We start from the raw sequence: 24,148 nt of genomic DNA, 5'->3' as shown, positions 1-24,148 counted from the left end.
AGTAATGTTATTATTATTATTATTGTTATCAATGTCCATATTATTATTCTTAGTTGATGACTTGATTCCAATTCATACCTCATCCCTTGGACATCTCATTTTCTCAGTGGGTTCTCTTCAGTCTCCTTGCTCTTAATCCTCCAGGTTAAGCAGTGTCTTAACATGTGAAGTCTTTAAATCATATTCTAAGCCAATATGATATAATCAATATTAAAACAGCATCTCTGACAAGGCAGTCACTTCAAAATTGCTAACAGTTTCATGGATTATCCTGAGAAGAATTACTTATACAATTAGTTTATGGCTCAACACTCAAAAAGATGCAATATCTATACAAACTTTTCAGTCTCTTCTCTTTGAAAAATTAGCCACATCATATTCTATTTAAAAGTTTACCATCCTGTAAGTCTCTGGGTAACTTTACATTTTGTATTTCTTTAATCCGTTCTCTTTTTTTTGTTATTATTTGTCTAAAATGTTAATTTCATTACATGATGGATAACCAGGTTAACTATGATGGGAAAATAGATCAAAAGTATTTTGGGGGTAATGAAGAATGAACAGGTAATTTTAGGTTTGTGTTACCAGAAAACGAGAAATGATAGAAAAGTGGATATAACAAAAAAAGTCATTCATTTCCAAGAGGTCTGGTAACCGAGAATCCTTGTTTACAAAATATCTGTTTTGACTGTGAGGTACAGAATTATCACGTTCATACATCATCTGTGTCCCTTAAAAATACAAACTATATTCATAATTAAATTTTAAAAGTATTCCCTGTTATAAAACAAGTAAATTAATGACCAATGGACGGTTCATATCTTTATTTTGTTACTTGAATCCCAATCTTACAATAGCTCTTCTCAGATAATTCTCAACTTTACAAGATAATTTGGAGTTACTGCTTTTCAAAATCCTGTGGTAATTGCTTGCGCCTGAATCATGCCACCTCATTCCATGGGCTCCATTAATATTCGGGTAACTAGACAAGGGTATTTAGCAACCCAGGGTTGCAGATGCTATGAAATGGGTTTTCACAGATATGGAGCTGCAGCTTAACGTTATCTTCAGAGAGACAGAAAGCGGAGTCTAGAGAGAAAGCATAGTAATTTAAAACAACTGACACCCCATGGCCCTCCTTAGAAAAGTCATATCCGTTTGGACACATGCCAGAATTCCTTCTGAACTGCTTTTCATAAAGCCCTCAGATTCCTAGTTCTTAATAAGCTCTGTTCACTAGTTACCATAGATATATAATTTTTCCATAACCCTGCTGTCTTTCCTGCAGATTACTCGAGCATATGCCGATTTTGGCTCTGTTACAAACAAAATAAAATCCTTTATTCCTTGAGCTCAAATACTCTAATATATAATTATTCTTTTAGAACAGTATGTTCACTTTATGTACTTGTCTAGTCACAAAGTTACTTAGTTTCCTAAGCCATTCGCAAAATTGTGGCTCTATAGCCATAATAACTTGTGAAACAATACTAGAGGGGCAAAAATATTTATAGGAATAATCTTTCAAAGGAAAAATTCTTGAGTGTGATGGTTCTTTGTACATTCTCTTAGGTAAATCATCAGAGCCTGGTTATTTTTCTTTTATTCTTGTTGAAATTCGGCATGGAGATAACATTGAAATTCTGGCCAAATCAGCTGTGCTGAAATTTATAGAACAGATTTGGAGTTACCGATTTAAACTTCATAGTTGGCTGAGAATCCAGCTGTGTTGGCTCAGTCAGAGAATGCAATGGAAGGTTGGACTGAAATCATCTGATACCATCCACGAAGGGGTCTAGAGACTGGGAGGGAGGAGGGAATAAGCAAATTAAAACAAAACAAAACAACAAGCCCCAAGAGAGAATAGTTCCTTTGCTGATAGTAATGGTAATTTTTTCACATTAGAAAGTCTCATCATTGACATGAAAGGAAGGGAATTTTAGCTTTAACTGTAGAAATAACTGACTTGGTCTTCAATTTATGTGGTTTGGGGAAGCTAGCAGAGTACCCTAACCCCCATATCACAGAGCTGAGGGAAGCTGGCTGCTTGACACAGCGAGCCAAATGGCCAATTACATGAATGTGAAAAGACACCACGCCAAATACAAACACATTTTCTGTGGTGGCTATTTTTAACTCTGTGCTATATCTTTTGACCTATTTCCGCTTGATCCATTATCTTAAATATTCACATTCTTAAGGATGACACATCTGAATACTATGCAAATATTTTCTTCATTTCCAAGTTGGATAAAAGAAGACAAGATTCTGACCCTGAAATAAAGGCTAAGCCTCTTGGCAAGCTCAGACGTGGTTTGTCAAGTTCACGTTTCCTGCCTTGCTAGCAGTGCCTGTTCAGTTTCTTGACTAGAGAAGTCTAGTCCAGCTTCACATGTGCCGAGGTTCTAGGTGGCACTTCTTAAACACCATTCACAGTGAAATAGACCTTTAAAGGGAAATCATCTTCTCTTCTTTCTTTACAAAATCACAAATGGGTTCTAGGAATGCCTGATCCTCTGGTTCCTGCAATCCCCAAATTCCTAAAAGAATCTCGATTCTGAGTGTGTACACACATACATGCACACAGAAGTTCACACACAGTGCACAGGGGTATAGTGGAGCTGATTTAAAGGTTATGGGTAGAGAAGTGGTTACTCCCTCAAGAGGGAAATTACTGTGCCTGGCCAGAAAGCCAAGGCATAATCACATGCTGGTTTGCGCCCCCTGGTGCTTCTACTGAGTATCCCTCATTTTCTTTCTTTTTTTTTTTTTTTCTTTTTTTTTATTATACTTTAGGTTTTAGGGTACATGTGCACAATGTGCAGGTTTGTTACATATGTATCCATGTGCCATGTTGATTTCCTGCACCCATTAGCTCGTCATTTAGCATTAGGTATATCTCCTAATGCTGTCCCCCACCCCTCGTCCAACCGGACATCGTTGCGCTGAGTGTGATGTTCCCCTTCCTGTGTCCATGAGTTCTCATTGTTCAATTCCCACCTATGAGTGAGAACATGCGGTGTTTGGTTTTTTGTCCTTGCGATAGTTTACTGAGAATGATGTTTTCCAGTTTCATCCATGTCCCTACAAAGGACATGAACTCATCATTTTTTATGGCTGCATAGTATTCCATGGTGTATATGTGCCACATTTTCTTAATCCAGTCTATCGTTGTTGGACATTTGGGTTGGTTCCAAGTCTTTAAAAAATACTCATTATGTATATACACATGATTATACTCTTGAATATACCATAGGGATGGCTGGTCAAAGGTATTCTATTCTCACTGACTTCCACAATGGTTGAACTAGTTTACAGTCCCACCAACAGTGTAAAAGTGTTCCTATTTCTCCACATCCTCTCCAGCACCTGTTGTTTCCTGATTTTTTAATGATGGCCATTCTAACTGGTGTGTATCCCTCATTTTCTATCCCAAGACCAGAAGAGGAAATGGTACGGGGCCAAGGGAGTCAACAGGACAGGAGAGAGGGGTTTGCAGACCTTTAAAATCCAGTGCTACAACACTTCTTTGGGTAGCTATCCAGAGACCCAAAGTATTTTCCCCAAGGTAGTGCATAAGCCCCATTTGACTTTGGTACTTGGGTTGAACTTTGAGTTGAGTTGAACCTTGCTGTCATGTTCATTATAAAATGTATACTAATGGGGTAGTGTGTTTGAGAGTTACCAGCCTTTAACTGTCTGTAACTTGCTGCAGGCTTCCACGGAGTAAGAAACCTTGCTACTATTATGGTCATTTATTAAATATATTTGCAGAAAAAATGTTTTTACCTTTTCAAAGCACTTTAACATTTGTTATCTTATTTAAACTTTGCAAACCTTTGAAGCAGTTGGGGTAGGAATGAGAATTTCCACTTTGAAGGTAAGTAAATGGAAAGAAAGTTGACCCTGAGGATAGGCATCACGATCTAAGGGACTGGCTAAATATTCAGGGAAAGGTGTTCACACTGGGGTAGAGACATCAGCAGGCAAGCTTAAAATTGAGTAGAAGAGAATGCCAAAGTAAACCAATTAAAGATGTTTTTTGGGTCCAAGTGAATTGCATGATTTTGAGAAGAGTGGAAACTTAAAAGGTCAAAATCAAGGTAAATAAAGGAAGAAAGTAGGGTGTGATACACTACACTGTCTTCTGTTTCCTTGGCTTTCAACCTGGGGTGATTTTTACCACCAGCAGACATTTGGCAGTATCTGGAGATATTTTTGGTCATCAGAACTTGGTGGGGTGGGGAGTACTGTTAACATCTATCAGTTAGAAGCCAAGAATGCTGCTAAACATTCTACAATGTGTAGGACAGCCCCTCTACAAGAAAGAATTATCTAGCCCGAATTGTCAATAGTACTGAGATTGAGAACCCTGATCTATAATACTTAGAGTAGTTATCTGGTGAATGATAAGTCACCTTGATTTAAAGTGAGAAATTCAGAATGTCTGACATAAATTCTACCACTCTTGGCTACCCTCTGATTTGTTTCCTTAGGAGGTAGATCAGACTGTAATAGGTTGGATGGAGTGAAAGGGTTAAAGAGAACCATGTGCCATTTGTCTGCTCTGTGTTCACTCTATATGAAAATAAGCTATCTAGATATGGCTTTCTCTTTTTTTATTTTACATGCTAAAGAATACTGTTTTTTAAAAAAATTTATGTATTTTTATTAAAATATAGAGTGGAGTTATTTGAGACATACTGGTTGGCCCCTTTATTTGGAAGGGTTATATTTTTAAAATTATATTGTGTCAAATTGCAAAAACAATCTACTTGTGTAGAGAGGATGCTAAATAAATATTCACTTCTGTATTTCCTTTTTCATTTGCTCACTAAAAGCATGTACATCCAGAGATTCAAGTCAGCACTGGCTGTAGAGAAAGCAAGCAATGTATAATTACGTGGGCATCTATGGCTTTACTGATTGTCTCTACTGAAAGCAATTGTGTCCTGCCTTTTTTTTTTTTTTTTTTTTTTTTTTTTTTTTTTTTTTTTTTTTTTTTCTTAATACCCATTTGCAAGGTAGCTTTCTTCCAACATCTTTCCCATGCTGGAGAATTGGCCTTCTGCTTTGAGCACATTTAAAAAGAGATGTTTTGTATTTTCTTTTGGTGTTATTTAGATGTGCTAAACATAACTGCAAAAAATAGGACAATGAAATTAGGAAACATAGGTTTACTTAATATTTGCTAGAAAATACTCACCCCAAGGTTATTTAAGGCAGGCAATCACTTGCCTGCTATGATTTAGACTTGTGCTGCTCAATTGGATAGTCAAGTGTGGGGCTATTTAAAATTTAAAAAATTAAAATTAATTAGAAACTTAACTCCTCAGTGGCACCAGCCACATTTCAAATGTTAAAATAGTGGGTAGTAACCATCATAATGGGCAGTGCAGATATAGAATATTTCATTATCACACAACGTTCCACCGGACAAGATTTCTTCAGTTGAGTGGTTTCAACAGTTGATAGTAGTGTGAGGACAGTGTTGAAGGCCGGTGAGCTTTTCTTTGAGCATGCAAAATGCTCCTGCACAGCCACTTGAAGTCTCCACCCGGGAGGCAATAACTATAAAGGCCTCATCATATTTTTGTTTAATTTATCTAATAATTACTTATTCAATCCCTGCTATAGGTTAGGCACAATTGTAGGCATTGGGGAAAGAAATGAACAAAACCAAAAATGCCCTTGTCTTCAAAGGGGTTAAATTTGAATGTAGAAGACGAAAGATTTCTTTTTAAAAATGTAAATTTATACGTATACATACATACATATATAAATTATACATCCAGGAAATGATCACTGTTAGGAAGAAATATGAGAGTGTGAGGGAAGGATACTATTTCCAATAGAGTTCTCAAGGATACCCTTTTGAGGAGGTGATACTTAAGTAGAGTCCTAAAGGCAGTGAGTGGTGGAATTAATGGAACTATCTGGGGCAAGGGCATTTCAGACCCAGGATATAAAAAAATGCAAAGGCTCTGAGGTAGGAACATTCTTGTCAAGTTAAAGAAAGCCAAAGGAGGCCAGCAGTGCTGGAGCAGAACAAGTAAGAAGAGCAATAGTAAATGAGGTTGGTTATAGGCAATGGCTGGAATATGTATTTATTAAAAGCCGTGGTAAAGGCCAATTGCAGTGGCTCATGCCTGTAATCCCAGCACTTTGGGAGGCCGAGGTGGGTGGATCACTTGAGGTCAGGACTTTGAGACCAGCCTGGCCAACATGGTGAAATCCCGTCTCTACTAAAAATACAAAAATTAGCTGGGTGTGGTGGTGCATGCCCATAATCTCAGCTACTCGGGAGCCTGAGGCAGGAGAATCACTTGAATCTGGGAGGCAGAGGTTGCGGTGAGCTGAGATCGTGCCACTGCACTCCAGCCTGGGCCATAGAACGAGACTCTGTCTCAAAAAAAAAAAAAAAAAGGCCGTGGTAAAAACTCAAATTTTGTTCTAAGGGAAATTGGAGAGCTTTTTAATATTTGAGTGCCGAAATGACATGATCCAATTAACATTTTGGATCATGGGGGAGAACACTGCAAGTTTCCAAGAGCTGAGACAGTGTGACTGGTTAATAAGGCATTGCTACAAACTAGGCAGGAAATGATGATGGCTTAGAGTGTTGTCATTGGAGGAAATGCGAAGTGGCTCAATTAGAAAAATATATTAAAGAATTAACAAGATTTACTAATTAACGAAATGTAGGGTCTAAAATAAAGGCAGGGTTCAAGAGTGACACTAAGGTTTTGCTTGAGCTGGGTAGATGGCAGTATGATATTTACTGAGATTAGGGAATTTAAAGGAATAGCAGGTTTGGAGTGAGTGTGGTAATCAAGAGTTCTCTGCAGAGGATATTTAATGTGAGATGCTCACTGAACATTCAAGAGAATATTTTCAAAAAGTTATTGAATATATAGATCTGGAGGTCAGAAAAGAGGTTGGAGCTGATGATATAAATTTGTATATTAACTGCACATATATGATATTTAAAGCTGTGAAGTTAATGGAGATCACAAAAGGAGTAATTGTAGTTAGGGATGAAATACCCAAGAACTGAATCCTGGATCAGTCCATTTTATAGAGTGGAAAGGAAAAGAGAAGGAAGCAGAGGAGACTAACTATTCATGTAGGAGAAAATCGGGAGTATGTGGTATCCCAGAAAACAAGTGAAAATTTTATATTAAATAGGAGAGTGGTGAATTATACCAAATGCTTGCAATAAGCTGAGCAAGATGAGAAATGAAAAGTTTCCATTGCATTTGACAATGTACAGGTTCTTAATGAGAAGTTTCAGTGGAGGACCGGGGACTAAAGCCTGTTCCAGGAGCTTTCAAAAGTAAACAAGAGGTTGTAGGATGGTAGGAGGTGGATTAAGGAAGTATCCATACCTCTTTCTGAGGAGCTTTGTTATAAACAGAACATAGACTTGTTATAGTAGCTGAAAGTTTATGTGGAATTTCTGGATTTGTTTGTTTTAATAAAGGAGGAACTACCATATGCTGATTAGATGATGCAGAAGAGGGAAAAAGTGGATGGTGTGGGAGAAATAGAGCATAATTTCAAGAAAAAAGATGAGAACACCAATGGCTTTGAGACTACCAAAATCCAGAAGGCCTTGACTGAGAAGCTGTTTAAAATACTAAAATAATTTACAATACTAAAGTGAGCTATACTTCAAAACATACTAAGAGTTCATAAGGGAAAGATAAGTTCATAAGGGAAAGAGTTCATAAGGGAAAGATAACCCTCTTAAGGCTCAAAGGCAGTCATCTCTAAATTGAAAGTTAATGGCATGTTTGCATCTTCTTTTTCTTTTTTTTGACTTTATTTTATTTTTATTATACTTTAAGTTCTAGGGTACATGTGCACAATGTGCAGGTTTGTTAAATATGTATACATGTGTCATGTTGGTGTGCTGCACCCGTTAACTCGTCATTTACATTAGGTATTTCTCCTAATGCTATCCCTCCCCCCACTCCCCACCCCATGACAGGCCCTGGTGTGTGATGTTCCCCTTCCTGTGTCCAAGTGTTCTCATTGTTCAATTCCCACCTATGAGTGAGAACATGTGGTGTTTGATTTTTTGTCCTTGCGATAGTTTACTGAGAATGATGGTTTCCAGTTTCATCCATGTCCCTACAAAGGACATGAACTCATCCTTTTTTATGGCTGCATAGTATTCCATGGTGTATATGTGCCACTTTTCTTAATCCAGTCTATCATTGATGGACATTTGGGTTGGTTCCAAGTATTTGCTATTGTGAATAGTGCCGCAATGAACATACGTGTGCATGTGCATCTTCTTTTTCTACTGGCCTTCCTACCATTTCCTGTTGTGTGTTGAACTGGCCATACAGATAAAGGAGACTGATAAAGATAGTGCTTGATGGTGCGAGCTTGATGTGTTGAGCTTGACTTGAGACAATGCATTAGCTCGCCAGTATTGATGTTTTGCTTCATGACTAGGACTCCGTAAGATGCACTGGCTTCCGTATATTATAAAAGGCTGCCAGGATGAGAACTAATGATGAACATTTTAGGAATTGTAACACCCAGAACTTATATATCATGGAATTTGTAATAAAACAATTTATAATATTATTGGCACAGGGGGTAGCCAAAGATCAGAAAATAGTCACTATTTCATCTGTTTAAAAAAAATACTTAAAAGATGCTAAGCAATTATTATTTAGGATAATTCAGCTTTATGATAACACCACATCTGCTGAGTTCAGAGATGGTACACCAAATATTTCCCTTAGCTACCTACCATCAGTTCACGTGGGTAAATGTAGAAGCATTTCTTTGTAAGGAATGTCCCAAGAGAAGATTTGCATACCTATTTATGGCTTCTATTTTATTGGCTCATATGTATAATGATAGTTATTCTACTGTTCAGTTTGAAGTTTCATGAAAATTTTCCCTTAATAAAAATCACTCCTTTAAAACAAAATTATTATCTTTTTTTTTTTTTTTTTTTTTTTTTTTTGCTGGTGTGCAGTGGCATGATCTCGGCTCACTGCAATGATCTCCGTCCGCCTCCTGGGTTCAAGCGATTCTCATTTCTCAGCCTCCTGAGTAGCTGGACTACACGTGTCCGCCACCATGCCCAGCTAATTTTTGTATTTTTCATAGAGACAGGGTTTCACCCTATTGGCCAGGCTGGTCTCGAACTCCTGACCTTGTGATCTGCCCGCCTCGCCCTCCCAAAGTGCTGGGATTACATGTGTGAGCCACTATGCCCGGCCATCTTTCTTATTTTCTTTACCAGTATGAAAGTTACTGTCACATAATGTTATTAATGTATTGGATCATAAGTATGGCACACGTTTATTATTAATCTTAATTAACATACAGTAAAGTATTTTGTAACTTAGTGCTCAATAAATATTTATTAGCTTGAATAGATATATTATTAATGCTTCCAGAAAAAAATTCAACACAAAGAGAGATGCTAACATGTCCACGTTAAGCTAAATATTCCCATCTATAAGCTACTCTCTAATTACGTTGTTTTGGATAGGATGCTATTTGAATTCGTCCTTGCAACATTTATATGAATTAGGTATTATTAGGACTGTATGCTATCGATGAGGAAATGCATATTTAGAATCTTGGAACTTGCTAAAGATCACACAAGTAGTATGTGGCAGTGATGAAATTTACATTTGGATCTGACTGATTCCAAGTCCCACACTGCCTGTCAATGTTTAGGTTAGCTTGAAGTTGAAGAGGCTGTTTGGCTATTACATATTCTATTTCATGGAATAAGCCAAAGCACTTGGTAGTTTACAGTTTTACTAGAGGCAAGTTGGAGCATTTTACAGGGAGATGAGAGAGGGAATCTAAAACAAAGCAGTTGCAATTACTCCACCTTAAATAATATCCTTTGGTTCCAGCACTTAATTGAAACTACTCTACCAAAGAAAAATGACTATCTAATTTCCATTCCAATATACATTTCCCATCCTTTTTGAATTTGGCCTTTAATTAGCATTTAATACCATGTACCATTTCTGTTATATGCCTAATATTAACTAATGGGGGCTACCATTTAAGTAGAATTTGGATTTTTCTGAAAGGCTAGAGATTTTAAATTAGGTTTTTCCTCTTTTTATAATCTTTTTTTATTCTTGAATGCAACTTTTATTCTTTTTAATTACTTAAGATAAATCATCAGAAGCTAATGTTTGGGTTACAAACATGATTTTTTTTAAAATTGATCTTGAAATTACTTGCCAAATCACTTCTCAAAAGAAGAAAAAGTAGTGACAATATACAAGTATATATATTAAAACTTTCACTATAATCTTATTGTAAGATTTCATAATTTAAAGATATTTTTCAAACCCCAAAGATTACATCACAATTTAACTTTTTATGAGATCTGGTTGTCTCAAAATAGAACAATGTAAAGACCTGTATCTATATTTGCTTCTTTTTGTTTTCCCAGAAATAATTGTAATACATCTTTCCCTCATTCTGTTTCCATCATGTATCTTGTTTAGTGGTACTTAGGTTTTTCTATGTTATATGAAACATTATAGGTAAGTTAAAGCCTGCAAAGAACAATGTTAAATTTTAATTTTGATGATCCATTGGTACTTGGAAGTATGTAATGGTTGGAAAAAGTTAAGAATGTAACTTCATTTTTGAAACAATATGGGATGTGAGAAAGCAGATACGATTCACAAAGGAAAACACAAAAGACAAGAAGTGAGAGTGGATTGTTACGGTAATGACAAAAGATGAAATTAGGAAAGCATAGCGTTATTCTAATATAGGAAAACTCTTCTTTAAAAGCTTTGTGAAAACAACTGTTTTTGAGTCTCAGCTTGTTTGCATAGTATCCCAGGTAAAAATACACTTTCCCTTCATTATTCATTGCCTTTGCACCAGCTGTTCCCTTCATCTAGATTCTTCTCTGTTATTCCAGTGCAGGGGTTCTTAATCTCAGCACTGTTGATACATTTGACAATTTGCACAATTGTTTTTGCCGGGGGGGGGGGGGGAGACGTCCTGTTCACTGTAGATTGTTTAGTACCATTGCTGTTTTAAAAATGCTGGAAACAGTAATACAAACCTTCTACTACTGAGTCATCTTGTACCCTCTTTGAGAACAATTACTCTAGTGAAAACTTACAAATGAAACATAGCTGTAGTGGGAAAAAAAAATCAGAAATCACCTCAGAAAAGACTTTGAAATACCCAAGCTCTCCCTTCCAAACAGATCTGATCATTTTTTTGTGCTTCTGTCATATGTTAAAGCAACCTCTTTTATAAAAATTATTATACTGTTTGTCGTCATGGAACAAATATTTGTTCAGTGCTTGAGCTAGCTAGCTCTGGTGAATCTAGTGTTCTGGTGTGTATTTCTTTCCAAAAAGAAATATAATGTTTCATAATATAATGTCATCCTGAAATCAACCATGGGGTAGTATTAATACCATGGAAATTGAAAAATGCTGCAAATCGGGTTTTTATTTTCCCTAGAGAGCTAATTATTAAACATTTAATGATACCCCTCATGCCTACTATATGCAACTCTTCCTTGAGTAGTGGGAACATATGGGACAAGAAAGACGCCATGTCATCTAACAAGTTTTATTAACTGGATTGTGAACTCCTTGAAGAAAAGATTATTTTCTACTCATCTTCTAAATCTGGTACTAGCATAGTGAGTGATTCATTGATGACACTCAAAAAAGTTAATAACAACATTTATTTGAACATTCATTTAAATTATGAGTGTGGGATTTCTTCAAAGGACTTTCTTAAACGATGCTTTTGCTTCTGTTTATTTTTGAATCTAGAACTTTCTTACAAGTGGATGTTTCAGTGGTTAGTTTATTTTTGTATTTCTTAAATTTAGTGATTCAGCAGGAAGATTCTCTCAAGCTGCAGGAAGTTTTGCAGTTTAAGGCTATTCTGAGCTTTTCAAAATGTTTTTTGTGATTTCTTACAATTACTTTGACCATTTCATTCAGCAGGGACTTTTGTAAAGTTAAGCTTTCTCTTTCATTCTGCTAACGATTACTCATCACTCCACGGTTTTTGCCTCATTTTTTCTTTTTCTTTCTTTTTTCTTCCTTGCTTTTTCTTTGCTTTTTTAGTGGTTCAGACTTTTACATCTGTACTGTATATTGATTTTTAAAGCCCTTTTTATTAGAACATAAAATCAGCACATTTTTAGAGAAGTGATTACACATGGGAAGGAGAGGAAGAGAAAAGGATTAAGTTTTAAGAATTTAGCTCTATCTATGATAATTTCATTAAAAAAACTCCCAAAACAAAAATGTCAATTTCTTAACTTTTGTTAAACTTGTATATCGAATAAAGAAGTGAATATTTTCTGGCTGGGCTCAGTGGCTCACGCCTGTAATCCCAGCACTCTGGGAGGCCAAGGCGGGTGGATCACGAGGTCAGGAGATAGAGACCATCCTGGCTAACATGGTGAAACCACGTGTCTACTAAAAATACAAAAAATTAGCCGGGCGTCGTGGTGGGCGCCTGTAGTCCCAGCTGCTCGGGAGGCTGAGGCAGGAGAATGGTGTGAGCCCGGGAGGCGGAGCTTGCAGTGAGCCGAGATCGCACCATTGCACTGCAACCTGGGCGACAGAGCGAGACTCCGTCTCAAAAAAAAAAAAAAAAAAAAAAAAGTGAATGTTTTCTCTATTGTGTGTATGTTTAAAATGTTTTATAATTAATTATGAAATAATAAAGCATTGTGTTTAAAAATCAGATAATCTAGAAAACATAATGGAAGTAAGCATTGGCCAGAATACTAACACCCAGTGGTGATGTCCCAAGTATGTATTAATAATAACCAGTGGGCATGGGTACTGATCAGTCAGCAAGGGTTTTAGATAACTTCTGTATGACTACATTCACGCATAGTTCCTGACGCCTGTTCTGCCAGCAGCCACTGGAAACTATTGCCCATATTTTGTTTGTACCTTTATGGACTTTTTTATACATACCTTTATTTTTCACATTATATATTTGAATATAGGCATGCTTATTTTTTTTTCAGAAATTCCAGCACGTGGTTTTTTTTAATAACAATTTTTACGGTTGTAGTTCTTCACTTATCTATTGTTAGTATCTCCCACTGGATTCAAAACTTCAGAAAGTCAGGGCTCCAGTTTCTCCTGCTCACCATGATATATCTGGGACTTAGCCTAGTGCTCGTAATATGGAATACACAAAATATATATCATTAACTTTTTAAATATAAATAGATCTATAAGTACATTAGTATTTTTCTTGGTTGTGTAGTATTCTGTGTTCTGATATATCATAAATTATTGGATAATCTGTTGTTGGACATTTTGACTAATTTTTCTCTCCCTGTATTTCTCGGGAGACTTTTCTTGTGCTCTCTTTCATTGTGTACATTTTTAAGACAAAGAGAAAGAATAGAATTTAGAGGAGGCTGTTGAGAAAAATGAAGATAGTATTGTAACGTCTTTGAGATATAACAGCACATTAACTGATTCCCTTGTGGTGATGGATGTATTAATACTTTGAACAGTAAAATCTTTGAGGATTTCTCAAGTCAAATGACCTAAGATTAACCAATTCTAAGAAATCTGAGAGGAGCATGACCTCTGGGAAACTGGTCCTAGAAAGAACAACATAAACATAAAGTGATTGAGTCACCAAAATTTTGTGATACTGTGAGTGACAGTATTGGAATTTATACTGGTCTTTTGGGTTTGTCCAAGGAATATGTAGTCAAGCAAAGTAGCTTACAAGCAACGTTTTGTGAAATGAATCCAAGTTTCCTCATAACTTTGGCTTTCTATTGGGATGAAAGTTTAAAAATATTCAATTCTATTTTTAAAAATACTTTTCCAAGAGAGTATCGACAAATCTTTGTTCAAAAGGCTTAAGGTATGCTGAAATCGATGTTCCTGTGGGAAGAGGGAGCTTTATGTTAGTACTTCCTGAACTTCTCAGCATGTTCCTTCTATATCCTCTCAGCTGTTGACCTTACAAGACAGTCTTTAAGTGTATATATTTGCTAGAAACGTCCTAAATCCACAAAATATGGTCTTGATTAATTTCAGACATAAACATACTCTCATGTAGGATTAATTAATGTCTTCACTGTTAGAAAAAACATCCCAAAATGTGACTGAGGACCAATGTGGGCAACACACAGTCCTGATTTACTTCAAGTTAAGCATCAAGATACAACAATAAAATCTCATATGGAAATATTGTAGATTACTTTACTGGAGAATGATTTGATTGGCAATGAACCCCTTAGTGCCTATAATAATTGAATAAGTCTGTTCTCACACTGCAAATAAAGACATACCCAAGACTGGGTAATTTATAAAGAAAAAGAGGTTTAATGGACTTACAGCTCCACATGGCTAGGGAGGCCTCACACTCATGGTGGAAGGTGAAGGAAGAGCAAAGACACATTTTACATGGCAGCAGGCAAGAGAGTTTGTGTGTGGGAAGTGCCCTTTATAAAACCATCAGATCTTGTGAGACTTATTCACTATCACAAGAACAGCATGAGAAAAGCCCGCCCCTATAATTCAGTTACCTCCCACTCATGATATGTGGGGATTAGGGGAACTACAATCCAATATGAGATTTGGGTGGGGACACAGCCAAACCATATCAATACTTAAAAATACAGGAAGAGGTGGGCCAGGCTCAGTGGCTCACGCCTGTAATCCCAGCACTTGGGAAGGCTGAGGCGGGTGGATCACAAGGTCAGGAGTTCTTGATCAGCCTGACCAACATGGTGAAACCCCGTCTCTACTAAAAATACAAAAATTTGCTGGGCGTGGTGGCACGCGCCTGTAATCCCAGCTACTCAGGAGGCTGCGGCAGGAGAATCACTTGAACCCAGGAGGCGGAGGTTGCAGTGAGCTGAGATTGTGCCACTGCACTCCAGCCTAGCGATAAGAGCAAGAATCCCTCTCAAAACAAAACAAAAAATACAGGAAGAGGTAAAAGGGATTCCAGAGTATTTTTTTTATTTATTCACTAAGAACAGTGACTATGCAAATACTTACGGTGTTCAATGTTCATTTATTATAGAAATATTCACGCCCTAAAATAGCATTATAGCACACAAAAGCTGTCACTGTCTCCTAGGAGTAGTGAAATGGCATCTTTAGGACATGGATAAAAACACAAATCTTGTTTGAGTGAAGGGATCTACAGTCCACAACAGCTATTACTCACTCACTAAACCAATTTCCAATATAATATATGCAATAAAAAAAGTCAAAGGTGTGATAAACTTAGTAAATATAACCAAAATGAAATCATATCACTACTGTGTACAAAAGTGTCATTAGTAAAACAACTGCAGGGAAAGGGAGTCCTTGAGAACTTCCTGGTGGCTAAAATTTCAATCAAATAAGCTTTTCTTATATTCAGTCATGATAGACAGTCTAATCTAACTTTGATGTACATCAGGAGCAGAACCATAAGTTATTAGTTTCCTTTAGTTTTGAATTAGATATCTTCCACTACGTAGATTTAGGTGTCCATGAATGTAAATCATACGTTCCTGAAGGCCCTGGAGCACGAGCAGAATTCACCTGGTAAATACTGCTGAATGTTTTCAAGGCCCTTCCATCCAGCTGGCGTGAGGATTCACCATCTGCTTTGAAACCAGATGAGCAAACAAAACCACATGTTGCTACTTACATAATTCCTTCAAGGAGAAAAGAAGCCTTGGGCCACTAAATGTCAAAGCTGCTTATTTCTTAGCTTAGTTGAGTGCAGACTCAGCAGTGCTGTGATGGAGGTTTGAAGGTAAATGACTGCACAAGTCTGAAGCCAAGAGTCTGGGCAGAAGACAATGATTAAAAAATTATTTTTATCTAACCTCTGTTAAAATAAAACTCTCAGGAGAATAATGGTTTCCTTTCTAAATTAGCTTTGCTTATACCTACAAGGTACAAAGGACAGTGGCAATAGATTGATGATTGTAAACTGACACTTAAATTTTTGCATGCAGAAAATGGAATGATGAAAAAATATTAACGACTATTCCCATTGCTTCCCACAAGTTAATCAACAAAATCAAATCACGAGACACAATGACTAAATGCTTTGTATTTTTATAGCTTCTTTTTATAATTCTGGATTTTGTTCAACATTTAAGTTATTCACTAGCATTCTCTGCTTGGGTTTTAAATTGCCCTTTAATTGTTAACTGGATTATTGATGTTCACTGTGGCAGATATATTTTTAGCCTGTTCATAGACTCCCAATTAATAATTCTTTTTCCAGTCCATGTAACAACAATGCAATTGTTTTAAAAATCAACTAATTCTGGTTTCTGGTCTAAGTTGGAGGAATTTAACAACTCATAAGTAATGATACTATATTTCTAAATAAAGTTTTCTTTATAAAAATTTTATAAAAAGTTATATTTTTATGAGAATTATGGTTCTGTCGAGAGCAATATATGCAGACACTGGCTAAATTGAGGTAAAATGGAGCATATTAGAAGGATGTGGCTAGATATGGGAAGCCTCACAGGAAAGAAGAGACAGAAAGCAAACTTTGAACAGGAAAAAACCAATCAGCTGTGGGTGGCCTCAGTAGCTCTATAGTCATATCTGTGTTACAACCGCTGTCCCTGTGATAGTTCACTGAAGGTTTGAGGTGCTAGAAGAGAGTCAGAATTATAATATTCAGGCCATACATCATTTTAGGGAAAACATGATTAAGAAGAAGCATCTCCCAGGGTCACCTGAAACAAATCTAATCTGTAACATGAAGGCAGCACATCAGTAGTTGTCTGGAGCTGGAGGTTGGGTGGCATGGTTTTATCTGGGAAGAGGCACAAGGAATCCTTTGAAGTGATGGAAATGTACATCTTGATTAGGTTGATAGTTACACTGGTGTATATATTTGTCAAACATTTTGGTAATGTAAACTTGGATAAATGTTGTTGTGTATAAAGTATACATCCACAAAGTTGATTTTAAAAAGACATCCAGAAATGTTGCACTTAGTAAATTATATTAAAATATACCTATACGTAGTTTGACAATAACAATGAATAAACCAACTGTGTTCACCACAGCTCTAGAATGACAGAAATTGACTTTTGGCATGACAGTGTAAGGAGCTCCAGATAAAAACAGCAACCATTTGAAGCCTTGAGAAATGGTACTACGTACGAATAGCAAACAAAATAGTATCCATTTGAGAAAATCTATAAACAGCAGTAAAAAAGGCAAGAGTCTAGAGTATTTAAGTCGAAACTGCTCTCTTTTTTTCCCTTCCCAGATCGGTAAGGTGTAGAGATTTCACTAGAGATTACTGAAACCAAGAACACAGGACCCGCTCCACCAGCTGCTACCCACCCTGCTTCTTTGCTCCCAGTTGGAGAGCTTTCTTTTTTATTTTATGGTACATGTACAATGTGGTTACATATGTATACATGTGCTTGGTCCATTAATTCTTTACATTAGTACTAATTACCTCCCCCCATTTCCTGTGTCCATGTGTTCCTATTGTTTAATTCCCACTTATGAGTGAGAACATGCGGTGTTTGGTTTTTTGTCCTTGCGATAGTTTACTGAGAATGATGGTTTCCAGTTTCATCCATGTCCCTACAAAGGACATGAACTCATCCTTTTTTATGGCTGCATAGTATTCCATGGTGTATATGTGCCACATTTTCTTAATCCAGTCTATCGTTGTTGGACATTTGGGTTGGTTCCAAGTCTTTGCTATTGTGAATAGTGCCGCTGTAAACATACGTGTGCATGTGTTTTTATAGAAGCATGATGTATAGTCCTTTGGGTATATACCCAGTAATGGGATGGCTGGGTCAAATGGTATTTCTAGTTCTAGATCCCTGAGGAATTGCCACACTGACTTCCACAATGGTTGAACTAGTTTACAGTCCCACCAAGCCACACTGACTTCCACAATGGTTGAACTAGTTTACAGTCCCACCAACAGTGTAAAAGTGTTCCTATTTCTCCACATCCTCTCCAGCACCTGTTGTTTCCTGACTTTTTAATGATGGCCATTCTAACTGGTGTGAGATGGTATCTCATTGTGGTTTTGATTTGCATTTCTCTGATGGCCAGTGATGATGAGCATTTTTCCATGTGTTTTTTGGCTGCATAAATGTCTTCTTTTGAGAAGTGGCTGTTCATATCCTTCACCCACTTGTTGATGGGGTTGTTTGTTTTTTTCTTGTAAATTTGTTTGAGTTCATTGTAGATTCTGGATATTAGCCCTTTGTCAGATGAGTAGGTTGAGAAAATTTTCTCGCATTTTGTAGGTTGCCTGTTCACTCTGATGGTAGTTTCTTTTGCTGTGCAGAAGCTCTTTAGTTTAATTAGCTCCCATTTGTCAATTTTGGCTTTTGCTGCCATTGCTTTTGGTGTTTTAGACATTAAGTCCTTGCCATAGTCCATGCATATGTCCTGAATGGTATTGCCTAGGTCTTCTTCTAGGGTTTTTATGGTCTTAGGTCTAACATGTAAGTCTTTAATCCATCTTGAATTAATTTTTGTATAAGATGTAAAGGGATCCAGTTTCAGCTTTCTACATATGGCTAGCCACTATCCTAAATATATATGCACCAAATACAGGAGCACCCAGATTCATAAAGCAAGTCCTGAGTGACCTACAAGGAGACTTAGACTCCCACACAAGAATACTGGGAGCTTTAACACCCCACTGTCAACGTTAGACAGATTAACGAGACAGAAAGTTAACAAGGATACCCAGGAATTGAACTCAGCTCTGCACCAAGCAGACCTAATAGACATCTACAGAACTCTCCACCCCAAATCAACAGAATATACATTTTTTTCAGCACCACACCTATTCCAAAATTGACCACATAGTTGGAAGTAAAGCTCTCCTCAGCAAATGTAAAAGAACAGAAATTATAACAAACTGTCTCTCAGACCACAGTGCAATCAAACTAGAACTCAGGATTAAGAAACTCACTCAAAACCGCTCAACTACATGGAAAATGAACAACCTGCTCCTGAGTGACTACTGGGTACATAACGAAATGAAGGCAGAAATAAAGATGTTCTTTGAAACCAACAAGAACAAAGACACAACATACCAGAATCTCTGGGACACATTCAAAGCAGTGTGTAGAGGGAAATTTATATCACTAAATGCCCACAAGAGAAAGCAGCAGGAAAGATCCAAAATTGACACCCTAACATCACAATTAAAAGAACTAGAAAAGCAAGAGTAAATACATTCAAAAGCTAGCAGAAGGCAAGAAATAACTAAAATCAGAGCAGAACTGAAGGAAATAGAGACACAAAAAACCCTTCAAAAAAATTAATGAATCCAGGAACTGGTTTTTTGAAAAGATCAACAAAATTGATAGACCAGTAGCAAGACTAATAAAGAAGAAAAGAGAGAAGAATCAAATAGACACAATAAAAAATGATAAAGGGGATATCACCACCAATCACACAGAAATACAATCTACCATCAGAGAATACTACAAACACCTCTACGCAAATAAAGTAGAAAATCTAGAAGAAATGGATAAATTCCTCGGCACATACACCCTCCCAAGACTAAACCAGGAAGAAGTTGAATCTCTGAATAGACCAATAACAAGCTCTGAAATTATGGCAATAATCAATAGCTTACCAACGAAAAAGAGTCCAGGACCACACGGATTCACAGCTGAATTCTACCAGAGGTACAAGGAGGAACTGGTACCATTCCTTCTGAAACTATTCCAATCAATAGAAGAGGGAATCCTCCCTAACTCATTTTATGAGGCCAGCATCATCCTGATACCAAAGCCTGGCAGAGACACAACCAAAAACAGAATTTTAGACCAATATCCTTGATGGACATTGATGCAAAAATCCTCAATAAAATACTGGCAAACCGAATCCAACAGCACATCAAAAAGCTTATCCACCATGATCAAGTGGGCTTCATCCCTGGAATGCAAGGCTGGTTCAACATACACAAATCAATAAATGTAATCCAGCCTATAAACAGAACCAAAGACAAAAACCACATGATTATCTCAATAGATGCAGAAAAGGCCTTTGAGAAAATTCAACAATGCTTCATGCTAAAAACTCTCAATAAATTAGGTATTGATGGGACGTATCTCAAAATAATAAGATCTATCTATGACAAACCCACAGCCAATATCATACTGAATGGGCAAAAACTGGAAGCATTCCCTTTGAAAACTGGCACAAGACAGGGATGCCCTCTCTCACCCCTCCTATTCAACATAGTGTTGGAAGTTCTGGTGAGGGCAATCAGGCAGGAGAAGGAAATAAAATGTATTCAATTAGGAAAAGAGGAAGTCAAACTGTCCCTGTTTGCAGATGACATGATTGTATATCTAGAAAACCCCATTGTCTCAGCCCAAAATCTCCTCAAGCTGATAAGCAACTTCAGCAAAGTCTCAGGATACAAAATCAATGTATAAAAATCACAAACATTCTTGTACACCAATAACAGACAAACAGAGAGCCAAATCATGAGTGAACTCCCATTCACAATTGCTTCAAAGAGAATAAAATACCTAGGAATCCAACTTACAAGGGATGTGAAGGACCTCTTCAAGGAGAACTACAAACCACTGCTCAATGAAATAAAAGAGGATACAAACAAATGGAAGAACATTCCTTTCTCATGGGTTAGAAGAATCAGTATCGTGAAAATGGCCATACTGCCCAAGGTAATTTATAGATTCAATGCCATCCCCATCAAGCTACCAATGACTTTCTTCACAGAATTGGAAAAAACTGCTTTAAAGTTCATATGGAACCAAAAAAGAGCCCGCATTGCCAAGTCAATCCTAAGCCAAAAGAGCAAAGCTGGAGGCATCATGCTACCTGACTTCAAACTATACTACAAGTTTACAGTAACCAAAACAGCATGGTACTGGTACCAAAACAGAGACATAGATCAATGGAACAGAACAGAGCCTTCAGAGATGATGCTGCATATCTACAACTATCTGATCTTTGACAAACCTGACAAAAACAAGAAATGGGGAAAGGATTCCCTATTTAATAAATGGTGCTGAGAGCTTTCTTTTTAGGAGGAGTAAGATGTCAGTATTTCATAGCTTATACATAGCTACCTACTGCAGAGGCTGAGTGTGGTTGAGAAGTGGAGGTCACCTTCATCTGCCCAATTCCACAGATATGTTTTGCTTTAGATGTGGAATGCTGAGGATATGGGGCGGGGCCCTAATCATCTTTGACTTGGCTTGTGAGGAGGCATGCGTCAGCACCAGAAGGGGTGAGCCAAGGGGACCTTAGGCTACTACTGTACAGTTTTCCACCACCAAGCGCTCAGCTTCTAGTGTGAGAGTGATATGTAGGGATATCACTCAGAGAAAAGTTTACCAATAAGCCATAAAGGAGCATCTAATTTCTTCCCAAAGGAACTGACTTCAATTGCAACGTTTTTTGGAGGAGTTCAAGCTTGAAAGTACTCTTAAGAACAGTGGAGACCGTGGTAGAAGCCAACTGAGGAAAAAATATGTTCTAAACTGTAAGTTGGTTAGTTTGCAAGATGGAACCACGGAATAAGGTAGGTGGGAGGTGCCATTCTGGAGTAAAAAAAGATAAAAGATGACCTCAATAACTTTCTTCAAAGGAGCTAAAATTTTATAGGATTTATTTGTATGGTAATTTATGTTCTAGGGCATTGTTATAAAAAATAGAGATATCATTCAGCAATTAATGAAGTTTAACAGATAGGTCCAGTAAGGGAAAGGGAAAAACAAAGCTCTACCAAAACCACTGTCATCCCAGAGTGACCGTGGGCATATCCAAAGCTGTGTCTCCCTAAAAACATCAGACATCAGAGGTTTAACACTGAAAGAATGGGTAGATTTCACTGTAATAACCCTGCCAGCCTCTAAACAAATAAGCAAATAATAACAAGCCCCTAGATGGCATGAAGGGACAGTACCCAGAAATGCTACAATATGTTTTCTAAAATGTCCAGCTTTTATTAAAAAAGTATAAATGATGCAAAGAAACAAGAAAGTATAACAATACACCAGAGGTTTATAGAAAGAAGCAGGCAACAAACTCCCTGTGAGAGCATACACACACAAAATTGTATTTGTCAGAAAAAGACTTTAAACACTATAAACAAGATCATAGATCTAAAATAAATTAGTATTAAATAAACAAAAGTATGATCACAGTGCCACCTCAAATACAGAATATCAATATAAAATAAAGAATTATAAAAAGAGTCAAATGAAAATGTTAGAGTTAAAAAATGCAGTAAGTGGGAAAAAATACACTAGAGGAGCCTAACAATAGATGTGAACAGACAGAAAAAACAAACTTGAAGAGAGCTCAGTAAAGATTATGTGAGCCTAAAAACAGAGAGAATAAAGGAATAAAGAACAATAAAGAAAGCCTCTAAGGAAACGTTATGTGTAACAGGATACCAAAAGGGAGGAGAGAGAAAACAGAAGAAAATATATTTAAAAAATGAATGGCTGAAAACTTCCTAAATCTATTAAAAAACCAATAATCTACATATCAAGGAAACCCAACAAATTCCAAGGAGGGTAAAAATGAAGATCTTCACAAACAGACACATAATAGTAAAAATGGTGGAAGTCAGACAAAGAGAAAATTGAAAGCAACAAGAGAAAAATGACTTATTACTTAAAAGAGAATACCAACAAAATTAACAGCAGATTTTTTTCTTTTCTTTATTTTTTTCTTCTCTCTCTCTCTCTCTCTTGACAAAGTCTTGCTCTCCCATTCAGGCCACAGTGCAATGTTGTGATGAAGGCTCGCTGCAGCCTTGGTCTCTCATGTTCACAGGATCCTTCTCACTTCAGTCTCTTGAGGAGCTCGACCACAGACACATGCCATCATATCTAGCTAGTTTTTGGAGAGACAGAGTCTCCCTATGTTGCCCAAGCAGGTCTTGAACTCCTGGGTTCAAGCAATCCTCCCACCTTAGCCTCCTAAAATGCTAGGATTGCAAGTGTGAGCCATCACACTTGGTCAATAGCTGATTTCTCATCAGAAAAAAAAAAAAGAAGCCAAAAGATAGTAGAATAATCAAAGTGCTCAAAGTAGAAACAAGCAAAATGAAAACTCCAACTAAAATTATTTTATTTTATTATTTTATTTTACTTTAAGTTCTGGGATACATGTGCAGAATGTGCAGGTTTGTTACATAGGTATACCTGTGCCATGGTAGTTTGCTGCACCTATTAACCTGTCATCTAGGCTTTAAGCCCCGCATGCATTAGGTATTTGTCCTAATGCTCTCCCTCCCCTTGCCCCCCACTCCCCAACAGGTCCTGGTGTGTGATGTTCCCCTCCCTGTGTCCATGTGTTCTCATTGTTCAACTCCCACTTATGAGAAAGAACATACGGTGTTTGGTTTTCTGTTCCTGTGTTAGTTTGCTTTGCTAAATGTAAGAATTTGATAGTATATACCCAAAGGATTCTACTATAAAATTCTTACATTTAGCAAAGTTATATTTAAAAAATAAGCTGGGCACAGTGGCTCATGCCTATAATCCCAGCACTTTGGGAGGCTGAGGTGGGCGGATCACGAGGTCAGAAGATCGAGATCATCCTGGCTAACACGGTGAAACCCCGTCTCTACTAAAAATACAAAAAAAACAAAAAAACAAAAAAAATTCGCCAGGCATGGTGGCAGGCACCTGTAGTCCCAGCTACTAGGGAGGCTGAGGCAGGAGAATGGCATGAACCTGGGAGGTGGAGCTTGCAGTTAGCCGAGATCGCACCACTGTACTCCAGCCTGGGCGACAGAGCGAGACTCCGTCTCAAAAAAAAAAAAAAAAAGAATTTGGATTAATAATATTTTGTTAAAAATTTTCACATCTAACTTGATGAAAGATATTGGCCTATAGATTTCTTTTTTTATTGTGTCCTTGTCTGGTTTGGGTATCAGGGCAATGCTGGCCTCAATCATCTGAGGGATGCAAGGAGGCCTCAATCATCTGAGGGATGCAAACCAATAAACATGATACATCACATTAACAAAATCAAGGTTAAAAAAAGTATATGATCACTTCAATAGACACACATAAAAATCATTTGATAAAATTGAACACCCCTACGTGATAAAAACCCTCAACACATTAGGTACAAATGGAACATTCCTTAAC

The 24,148-nt window shown here is 37.1% G+C and overlaps 1 long non-coding RNA gene across 1 annotated transcript in view; it reads right to left on the bottom strand.

Annotated features, from left to right (window-relative positions):
• Positions 1-809: 809 nt before the first annotated feature.
• LOC116813266 (uncharacterized) overlaps positions 810-24,148 on the bottom strand; it is a 246,379-nt gene continuing 223,040 nt past the window's right edge. Inside the window, exon 6 of the long non-coding RNA XR_004370937.1 lies at positions 810-1,089. This is a non-coding gene — a long non-coding RNA (uncharacterized LOC116813266). The remainder of the gene's footprint in view (positions 1,090-24,148) is intronic.

Source organism: Hylobates moloch, unplaced genomic scaffold, assembly GCF_009828535.3.
Source record: "Hylobates moloch isolate HMO894 unplaced genomic scaffold, HMol_V3 SCAFFOLD_1, whole genome shotgun sequence".
In the NCBI taxonomy this organism is placed as follows: Eukaryota; Metazoa; Chordata; class Mammalia; order Primates; family Hylobatidae; genus Hylobates; species Hylobates moloch.
The sequence above is the reverse complement of the archived record's forward strand: the minus strand, read 5'-3'. Positions and strand labels throughout refer to the sequence as shown.